This window comes from Tupaia chinensis, unplaced genomic scaffold, assembly GCF_000334495.1.
Source record: "Tupaia chinensis unplaced genomic scaffold, TupChi_1.0 Scaffold000353_1, whole genome shotgun sequence".
In the NCBI taxonomy this organism is placed as follows: Eukaryota; Metazoa; Chordata; class Mammalia; order Scandentia; family Tupaiidae; genus Tupaia; species Tupaia belangeri.
The window spans coordinates 139,699-150,134 of NW_006159847.1; the positions used below are offsets into that span (position 1 = coordinate 139,699).

The 10,436-nt window shown below is 44.5% G+C and overlaps 1 protein-coding gene across 1 annotated transcript in view; it reads right to left on the reverse strand.

Moving 5' to 3' along the window:
- UNC5C (unc-5 netrin receptor C) overlaps positions 1-10,436 on the reverse strand; it is a 422,503-nt gene that overhangs the window by 83,113 nt on the left and 328,954 nt on the right. The window lies entirely within an intron of this gene.

Genomic DNA, 10,436 nt, shown 5'->3' on the forward strand with positions numbered 1-10,436 from the left:
AAAAACAAAAAAAAAAAAAAAAAAAAAAAAAACAAAAAAAAAACAGACAAAACCTGATAAATTTGGATCCCCTGGTGGCTGTCAGTCTTAACTTGTGTTTTGTGACATGCACACATTGTTCCATGCGATGAACTTCTGCAGACTGGGGGAAGCAACTTCCCAAGGTCATGTGAAGTATCACTCACCTGCCAAACATGCTGATTCTGTCTGTACTATGTTATTCTCAAATGTCAATGAACCGGTTGGGAAATACAGTGTTCAAATTGTCTTCACTTTGCCCTGCGGGCAGGAACTGGGAATGTGCACTGCCAAGTTCAGAACCCAATCAAAAATAATAGGCTAAGCGTTTCAGACTGAGCTCAAACCTTTTCTATTTGATTTGTTTACTCTTGGCAACTTACCTGCTGCTTTTCAGAAAAGAATATAAGGACCATAAAAAAAAGCTCAAAAGGCATTTTCGACATCATGTAGCTCTAATAGAATAACATTTGGATGATTTACGTGTAGCCTTGCTGCAACATATGGATTAAATTTCCCTGCAAATGCATTGACTTTAAAACGTAGCAGAACACACATTTGGAGATGCATCCAAACCAAAATATTTGGAAAGATAAAAGTTTTTCTACCAACCCTTAAAACAATTGGAATAGTTTATAAGTCAAACTCAAATCTCCCCTTTTACATATCACTGACATTCAAATCTTTGGCTTGGGCTTTGCTTAGGGAGAACCTGACCTAAGAGGTGACCGTTCAAAACTACTGAGCTATTGTTTTCTCTATGCAAAAAAGCCAGTTTAGCAGAAGCCATGTTTTATTTGCTGAATAAAAGGAAGAAAATATATCTGTATAAACCACCCTTCTGGAAGATAAGTTATTTATTATCCTGGCAATTACTGTTATTCATATATAGATATTGTGTGTGTGTGTATGTATATATATACATACACACATACAAACATATATATATACATATACATACATGCATATACATATATAAAATATATTGATATATTGGGTATATATGTGTGTGTATGCATGCATGTGTATGTACATATATAGTGTGTGTGCATGTGTGTGTATATATAGTACTATATATATGTGTGTATATATATATATATAGTATAGTACTATACTATATATACATATATAGTCATTGGAAAAGTCATGAGGTATTTTTCTGTCTTTTTATGCAAAATTGCATCATGACTTTTCTGACGACACAATATATGCCAACGTTGATATTTACCACACTTAAACTTTCCTTCCCATTAGAGCGGATGTGAACACAAGTAACCTTTAGTGGTAGGGAGTCAATATTGTTGCCATTTTCAAAATCTTAAGGAGCTTCTCTAGCACCACAAGAGGTCTAGAAATTAATCTCTACATCTGTCAGTAGGTTTGACATTGCACAGCTCTAAATTTAGTGCAGGGTCTCTCAACTAATGCTCCTCTAATCCTTAGAAGAGAGGTCAACATTGAAAGAGAAAAACAAAAACCAACAACAATTCTGAATATAGAAATATATATGTGCATGCAGATTAGAGCAACTATTTGTAATGATGTAGATTTCAGAAGAGCTAAACATCCTTGATATTTGCACGAATGGTAGTAAGAAAGAGACTGGAATTCATGCAACACAGTGGGTTTTTAAAATATGCATTTTGTTTCAAATACAGACCCCACATTCAGTCAGGGCCATGCCTGTCTCTCTGATACGCATACCCATAGTAACTTGACCGGGGTTTTCTCAAAATTTGGCTCTATGGGGGTAACATGCCATCCCTGGAAGTGCATGGGAAAAGGTAGCAAAATGTACACTATTAGAAAGCTCCTTCATGATAACTGAAAATTGACATTAATTTTTTTGCATATGATCTTTACTTAGGTCAGCCATACCACCCTAAAGAAAGTTTTTTACTCATAGAAGGTGTTATGGGGTTCCCCTCAGTTGGATTTAGATCCCTTTCTTTGCATTCAGCATGCTTTTTCAAACTTAAAGCAACCAGCAGACGGCATAATGGTTATGCCACTGGTCTCCCATGTAGTCAGCTTTGGTTCTAGTCCTGGACCCTGAAGTTTAAAACTCATGCTGGGCACGTATGTGTGCATGCTCCAAATTCTGAGAGGATGATAGAGGAGAAGAGATTGTGGTGTGGCCATCTTCCCTGGGGGGTGGTGGTGGCATGATTTCTGACTTTCTGTCTATCTCTCTCTCTCTTTCCAGTAAGTGCACACATCCTATAGTAAAAGTATCTCTCTGAAAAACAAATTAAAGTAACAAAAACCAAAAACTATTTCTTCAGAGTGAGAGAAAGAGGGAAATAGAGAGAGCCAGGCACCTCCAACAGGATCTTCATGAAGCAATCCACCCCAGCCTCAGCCAACCCACTAGTGTGTTCAGGGAGACCTGGGGCATGAACCCTGGACAGTCCTATTTGGGCCCTGTTGTGTTTCTGTCTGGCCCACAGTGTGCTTTTCTTTCAAGGGCCTATTCCTGCTACTCTTCTTTGAAGGACAGTCCTCAGACAGCATTCTCTTTGCCTGGAAGTACCTATAAGTTCACAACTTCCTCCATAACTTCCCTGTTAACCATTGGCTAAAGGGTATGGAAATATGGCTTCTGTCCAATCAGGTTTGAATGAGGGATGCAACTCTCTATTGAGTCAAAGACAAAGCTGAAGCTCAATCCTGGAGACTTCTCCTGCGTTCACTCTATTACTAGCCTCTGCTTTTTTTTCCAGCCCGCTCCACCCATGTTACAGAGCTCTCCTGGGAGTACGTCTTTATCAAGCCACTTGCTTTGAAAACTTGGCTTGTGGCTTGCTCCTGACTATGTGGAAGTCCAGCAACGTAACCATTACGCTATCTGCTGGATCTGAGTTCCGGCAGCTTACCACCACTCCACCTGGCTGACCCAAGGACCTTTTACTCTTTTACACATAAATCTGCACTTGCCTTGGGTTTCTCTCACCATAACTGGAGTAGTTATGACCTGAGTTTTGAGGAGCCTGCAGTGCTGTGGAAGCTCCTCAAAAGAGGCCCTGTGGAAGGGCACTGCCCTCTCCCTAGCTCCCACTTTCATCACAGAAGCCCTTCTTTGATCTGTTTTCTATTTTGGTCGGTTTGTATGCTTTTGCTGGAGAGACTAAGTGTCCCACAGCCAGAAAAGGGCTGTAGGAATGAAGAGGGGAGCCAATGACTCCTCTAGCTTCTGGCAAGACCCCATAATTCCTTGCGTTCCTTACTGGTCACTGTGCTATGCCCTCTGCTTAGAATCCAGCATCCAGGGCCAGGAGAGGCTCAGGTCAGGACTGCAGCTCACGTCTCACCTCCTGTACTCTAACCTCAGGTGCTACCCTGCCTCACCTCCCAGAAACACAGCACTCATAGTTTCCATATTTTCAATCTCTTTTTATATTATAACCTTTATCTTGTCTCTAACTACAACCTTGCACTTCTTGAACTCACTCAAGTGGGGAGTATTTGATTTTCCACATCCCACACACCTTCAGATGAGTATCGTCTTTGCTATACAATCTCTCTAGAACATTCTCTCCAAACATCTTTGCTTCGAATCTCATACATCATATAGCATCATCTAATTTCTACAGTATTTTGTAGTCATTGAAAAACATCTGGACTTACAGTCACTTTATTGAGCATAACTCATGGTGAAATTAATAACCACAAAGATAACACTTGCAGGGCCTTGGCCCTTCAGTTCTTTGGCCTGCCCTTCTGCATGAGCTGGAACTCTAAGGTCACAAGTTGTAAGAGGCCAGAGCTGTGTGATCCTAGCTTCACAACAGAATAATCTGGAGAACATTTAAAATATATCAATTCTCAATTGAAGCCAGAGAAACTAGATCTACCCCATGACGATGATTCACTGGTCTAGAATGGTCCAGCATAAGGATTTTCTAAACTCCTCAAGGGGCTATATTTTACTGCTCGGGTTGAGAAATGCCATCTTTTAAAATCTAGACCAATAGCATCAATGTCATTTGGGAGCATGACAGAAATGTAGACACTCAGACTCTGCCATCTGGACTTACCAAATCAAAACGTGCATCCTATCAAGACTATCAGGGGACTTATGCACGCCCTAAATTTCATCACACACTGCTTAGTTCTGGTTCTTACTAGTAGCAGCAACCTCTCCATAAACTCAGTTTCGTCATCCATTTGTTTTACCGTTTTCTGATTTCCTGCTCACTTTCTCCAGGTGTCAGTTTTTTTATCAGGACTTACAACCTTTTTTTTTTTTTTTTTTAAAGCTTTAGGACAGACCTCCTTTCATGTACTTCGGTTTGTCTTTCTCCTCTCACACACTTTTTTTTTTTTTGGAGAGATTTTCACTGTAGGGCGCGTGCGCTCGCCAGACAGACAGAGAGAGACATAGAGACAGAAAGCGAGAAATCACCCCCCAGGGGGGATGGTCACGCCGCAATCCCTTCTCCTCCATTCTCCTCTTGGGATCTTGGGCATGCACGCACACGTGCCCGGCGTGAGTTTTTTAAGCCACCGGGTCCGGGACACGAACCGCGGTTGACTACGTGGGAATCCAGCGACATAGCCATTACGCTAACTGCTGGTTCCCAGGACTTACAATCTTTTGAACCTGCCAACTTTATTCTCACCCTCATGCCACCCCTTTCTTCTCCACCAAGCATCAATTCCAATGTCTAACCTTGTCAATAAACCTTGTAATGCACCATCACCTCTCATCCCTCTCTCACTTTTGGTCCTCCATGGCCAGTCCTTCCCACACCACCTCTGCACCCTGAAGTGGCACCTGGCTGCAATGGTGATGGTCCCAGGCATGGTGAAGGGACACCTCTTAAATTCCTAACACAAGTGGGTCCTTAGTTCTGCCCAGAAGGCATTCTCTATTTTCATTGTCTGTTCATTCTCTTGCTCTCCTAGACATCTATTTCATATTTTCTCTGCTCTTCTAAACACCCCCACCCATTCTCACTTAGCTAATGACCAAGAGTTTAAATCCCTGAGAAAACAGCCAATCCAGAGAGATTCTCCAACACTCCCACTGAGGGCCTACCTGTTCCTATTCTGAACCCTCTTTCTTGTCACTGTGGGACTCTGTGTTCCTGACCCTCCGATTTGTAGTCTATATCCCATTTTCACTCTTCTATCCAAAGGCAGGCCCCAACAATTCTCCTCCCTCTCCTAAATCAAAGTCCCCTTAACATGGACTCATTTCATCATTCCCATGGGCATACGGACATGCTGTTGCTCTTCACAGCTTAGAGCATGGCCTCTCCCCACACCTGCCTCTGGTTACCCCACATGTCTCTGCTCACCATGCAAAACTCCTCGGAATGGTTTCCACCCACTGCCTTCAGTCCTCATCCTCCTCCCCTCTACCCACCCCATTCTCATCTGCATGCGCTCTCACCACTTCCCTTCTGCTCTTTGCAGTCACCAGGTATGGTCACTGTGGGAAACACACAGGTGAGGGCTTCCTGCTCATCTCAACGGGCTCATCCACAGCATCTGCCCCAGATGGTCCCTATCCCCCCAGTGGGTTTCTTCTCCGGTGTTTGTCCTAGCTCACTCCATTCCCCACAGCCTCCTGGGACCTCACACTGGGATCCCTGTGGCTCAATCCTTAAACCGCCTTTCTTTCTACATTGTTTAATCCACATTCACTTCCATGGTGAGCTCACCCAGTCTCATGCAGCTGACTCCTGAATTTATCTCCAGCCCAGACCCCACCCTTGAACTCCATCCTCGTATATCCAGCTGCCTTCGTGCCCCTCCCTCAGTTGTCTAATCCTGACCCACTGAACTGCCTTCCCAAAGGGCACCTCCAGACCCCACCAGCTCGGTCAGTGCCCGCTGCAGTCTTCCAGTTACTCAGACAACAGCCTCGGACGTGGCGCTGCCTCCTTTCTTCAGCCTGTGCCCAGTCAGTGTCAGGGCAGCGTGTCTGAAACCTGACCACTTCTCCCCTCTCTGCCACCTCCTTCCTGACCCTGTCGCCATCACCTCTCTCTTGGATTACTGCAACGACTTTCTGGCTTATCTTCCTTTCCCCCTTGGCCTGAAAGTCTATTCTCAACAGAGGAGCTGGAGTAACCCTGTCAGAGCATGCTGCTTATGCGGCTTCTGACTTGCCAAAGGTCTTATCTCAGTGTCAAAGTCAGACCTTCTCAGTGACCACAATGCCCCGTGTCTCCAGGACCCCAACCCCTCTAGCTCAGCCCCCTCAGTCTCTGTCTTTCTCATCCCTTTAGCATGGTGTTTATACACGTTGGGGGTGCCCCTGCCTTGGGGCTGTGGGGTCCATAGATGCACTTGCATAGAATAATCTTTCTGCTGCTGCCTATGTGATTTGTTCCCTCCCCCCTTGGTCTTTGCTCAGCTGTCCCCTTCTCTGTGATTCAACCCTGTGACCTTCTAAAATGGCAACATCTCGGCCTACACCTCAACCCACCACCTTCCTTTTCTTCATTTCATCGATGGGCCTTCTTGCCATCTCATGTACACCGTGTTTTACTTACTAGATATTAGCTGTCTTCCCCACCAGAATGTAAACCCCATGGACTTTTGCTCTCTTTTTTCTGTCTTCTAAATATTGTTATATTCCCATAGCCTGGAACTGGCCTACAGTACGTGTCTAGTATTAGCTGAATCTGAAACGAAAACAAAACACAGTAGGATCAAAGCTGTTGTGTATGTTTTTAAGCCTCTCTAAAGTTGGTGCTTTGATGGTCAACATTAATATTAATCAGGGACCAGCAGTTAGCATAATGGCTATGTCGCTGGACTCCCACGTAGTTGACTGCTGTTCGCGTCCTGGACCCAGTGGCTCAAAACTCACGCCAGGCGCATGTGCGTGCCTGCCCAAGATCCCGAGAGGAAAATGGAGGAGAAGGGATTGCGGCGTGGCCATCCCCCCTGGGGGGTGATTTCTCACTTTCTGTCTCTCTGTCTGTCTGGCGAGCGCACGCGCCCTATAGCAAAAACCTCTCAAAAAAAAAATTAATATTAATCAGATCCAGCGAGAGGTACTTTTAATTCCTCTCCTAATTCAGTTCATTTAATTGTGGGCTGCTGTTCTGTTGGGGATTAAGAACATGAATATCCACTGCTGAAGGAAAAATGCTACAGAGCTGGCCTGGCCCTCAAGAAGACTCATTGGAGAAATCACCAGATAGAGGAGAGCCTCCAGAATGACGTCGGGAGACCCCCGAAGTCTCACTGCCTCTTGTAACTAAGAGTTCATGGAGGCCCGGGATATGCTCCAGCTCAGGCATCTTTGAAAAAGACATGTCATTCTAGTCCATGTGAAACCTGGAAGTCTGCTGGAGGACTGAAAACACTGCTTGAGTAATTATCATCGACTTCCATCTAGTAAACACAGAATCTAGGTGACCACAGATCTGAGCCTACAGTACACCTTCCTAAGAATTCTATTGATCAGGGCATGTGCACTCCTAGACAGAGAGAGAGAGAAAGCAACTCTCAGTGGGGTGTGATTATACTAGTACCCCTTCTCCATTTTTCCACCCCGTCAAGATTTTGGGCAATGCCCACGATGTTTTTCAAGCCACTGAAGTCAGGACTCGAACAGAAGTCAGTCATGTGGGATCTGGTTTTCTCAACCTCTAGGCTATGGGACCGGCCCAGTTAATTTTTTTTTTTTTTTTTAAGTTTATGTCCTTGTCTCTCTGCAGTAGAGAGAAATGGAGAGAGACAGGCAATCCAAAAGGATCTTCACACCATAGCCCACTCCCAGCCTCGGCCAGCCTGGATCACAGGCACATGTGCATGCTCGGCTTGTACAGGAAGACTCCAGGGCACAGATGCTGGACCAGCATTGCAGGCTGCTGCATTACTGCTGCACCACTGCAGCTGGCCCCCTAGGAATTTTCATTTTCAATAAACACAGAGTTGAACATGTTGTGATTTCAATTCCACTAACACCGAGTATCTACAATGTGCCAGGCACTGTGTCAAGGACAGGGAGTGTAGACCGCTAGGTAAGACCTGCCATGGAACTCTCCAGGTAAGACGGTAAACCTACAGACACACTGCTGCAGCAAGACAGAGGAAGGACAGACACAGTGCTGGGGTGGAGATAAATGGAGACTCAGATTAGGTCGGGGAGGATATTGAGTTTCTGAGGAGAAAACTAGGCTTATTTGGGAAGATGAAGAAGGGAAGTGGGGCATGAGGAGGAGATTCAGGAAGAGGAACCAGGAATTGAGGCTTCAGCACAGGCCATGAAGTCACTGGAGAAGCCAAGCCCTTAGGTATCAGCTGTACAGCCAGGGGAAGCAGGCAAGGATGCAGAAGCTGGAGGCAGGAAATCATCGAGGGGCTCCGATGCCTGTGAACACATCTGGTCTTTTTTGTTTTTTAGAGAGATATTTTTGCTATGAGCATGTGTGCTCACTGGAGAGACAGAGAGTCGGAAAGTGAGAAACCACTCCCTCAGGGCAATGGCCATGCTGCAATCCCATCTTCTCCATTCTCCTCTCAGAACCTTGGGTGGGCATGCATGCATATGAGCCCGGAGTGAGTTTTAAGCCACTGGGTCTGGGACTCAAACCGCAGCCCACTACGTGAAAGTCCAGTGATGTAACCATTATGCCATCTGCTGGTCCCAAAGTTGTTTTTTATTTTCCACACTTTTGGTCTTTACTTCAGTTACCACAATCCAGTGCAGGGTTTAAGGGGAAGAGACATGATGACGCTTTGACTTAGGAACGATGGTTTCAGGGCAGATTCAGAGGCCCCATGGAGGCTGGAGGTCAGTTAGCGGGTTCTTGCCATATCCCAGTGAAAGACCATGAGGAGGGAATTAGGAACATGGTCTGGGAGAAAAGAGTGGATTCAGAAAGTAATTTGAAGAGAAAAAAAGACAAGATATAAGAGATGATTGTGTGTGGAAAGGAGGGTGCAAAAGGGATACACTGCTACTTTCTGGCTTGAGGACCTGCGTGTGGAGCAAGGTACAGTCAGCAAAGATGATTTGAGGGCTGAACGGATAATGAGTTCCAATTTGGCTGATTTTATAAGAAACCCAGGTAGCACAGCATGGTTCGGGCAATAGCTAAACTGCTCAAAATTCCCATCACTTCCCTGAGCAGAGTGATGTTTTTTTCCATCTTAAAGTTTTGAAATCTTAGAGTTCTCTGTTGACTTCTTCTTCAGCTCTATCTCAGCATTAGAACATGTCATGGATATTGATAACAAGGACATTCGCAGAGCCAGTGTGGCTGAAACAACGTTTGTCATCATTGTGGCTTAGATAAAAATCGTGAAGCATTAATGGAATTTATAAGATACGTGGAAGGAAAAACAATGGGTGAGACTAATTCTGTTTATCGTGTAAAGGATTGTCTGGATCAGCAAAAGAAATCAATATAAGAACTGTAACATACAATTAAATATATATCCTTTCATGCGATGTCTCCAGACCTGACTCAATTAGTGACCCTTCTCCATTTGATGTGATTCCACAAGGAATCTGTTCACTTATACTGCAAACACAACTTCAAGAAACAACACAGAATCTTTGGCTGTGCTAGCGTTTTAGTGTACTGAATAGTAAATAATTAAGTATATGGCTGCAATGCTATGTATGTGTAAACTGATCTTGGTTAAGCAGGCCGGTACCCTGATCTGGCCCCTGAGTTCTGTTCATACTTTGGTTGTTGGTTGATTTTATCCCGAGGCTGGTCTCGCCCCCACCCCTTGTATTTAGCAAACTGATTTATAAAGAGAGAAGTTTTTCTGACTTAGAAGTTATTTTTAGCTATGTATAAAGCATTCAGAAGAAGAGAAAAATAGGTTGAAGTTCAAAAAAACAGTAAAAGGCTTCGACCATAAACCATGGCTGGTTGTCATGGTTTCAGTGAGGCAAAGTATTGTTCAAATGGTGTCTGTCCTTGTGGCTCAGGAACAGCGGTCTTTTTAACAACGTGGGGCATATTTGAAGTCCTTTACTCCAGTGTTTATAAAGGCCTGGGGTTTTATGAATGAGTCTTAAAAGCTGCTACAAGATACTATTATGATGACCTATTTCCATGTGATGCCATTCTGTTTGGGGTTGATTAATCCCATTGTGTGGAATCAAGAACCTTACTTTAAGGAGCAGTTTCTAAAGAGCCTACTAATTAAGAGGGCCGCTCTGCGTAATGACTATGTCGCTGGACTCCCACGTAGTCGCCCGCAGTTCGTGTCCTGGACCCAGTGGCTTAAAACTCACGCCGGGCACGTGTGCATATGTGCCCAAGATCCTGAGAGGAGAATGGAGGAGAAGGGATTGCGGCGTGACCATCCCCCCGGGGGGTGATTTCTTGCTTTCTGTCTCTATGTCTCTTTCTGTCTGTCTGGCGAGCGCATGCGCCCTACAGTGAAAATCTCTCAAAAAAAAAAAAAAAAAAAAAAAAAAAAAAGAAAAG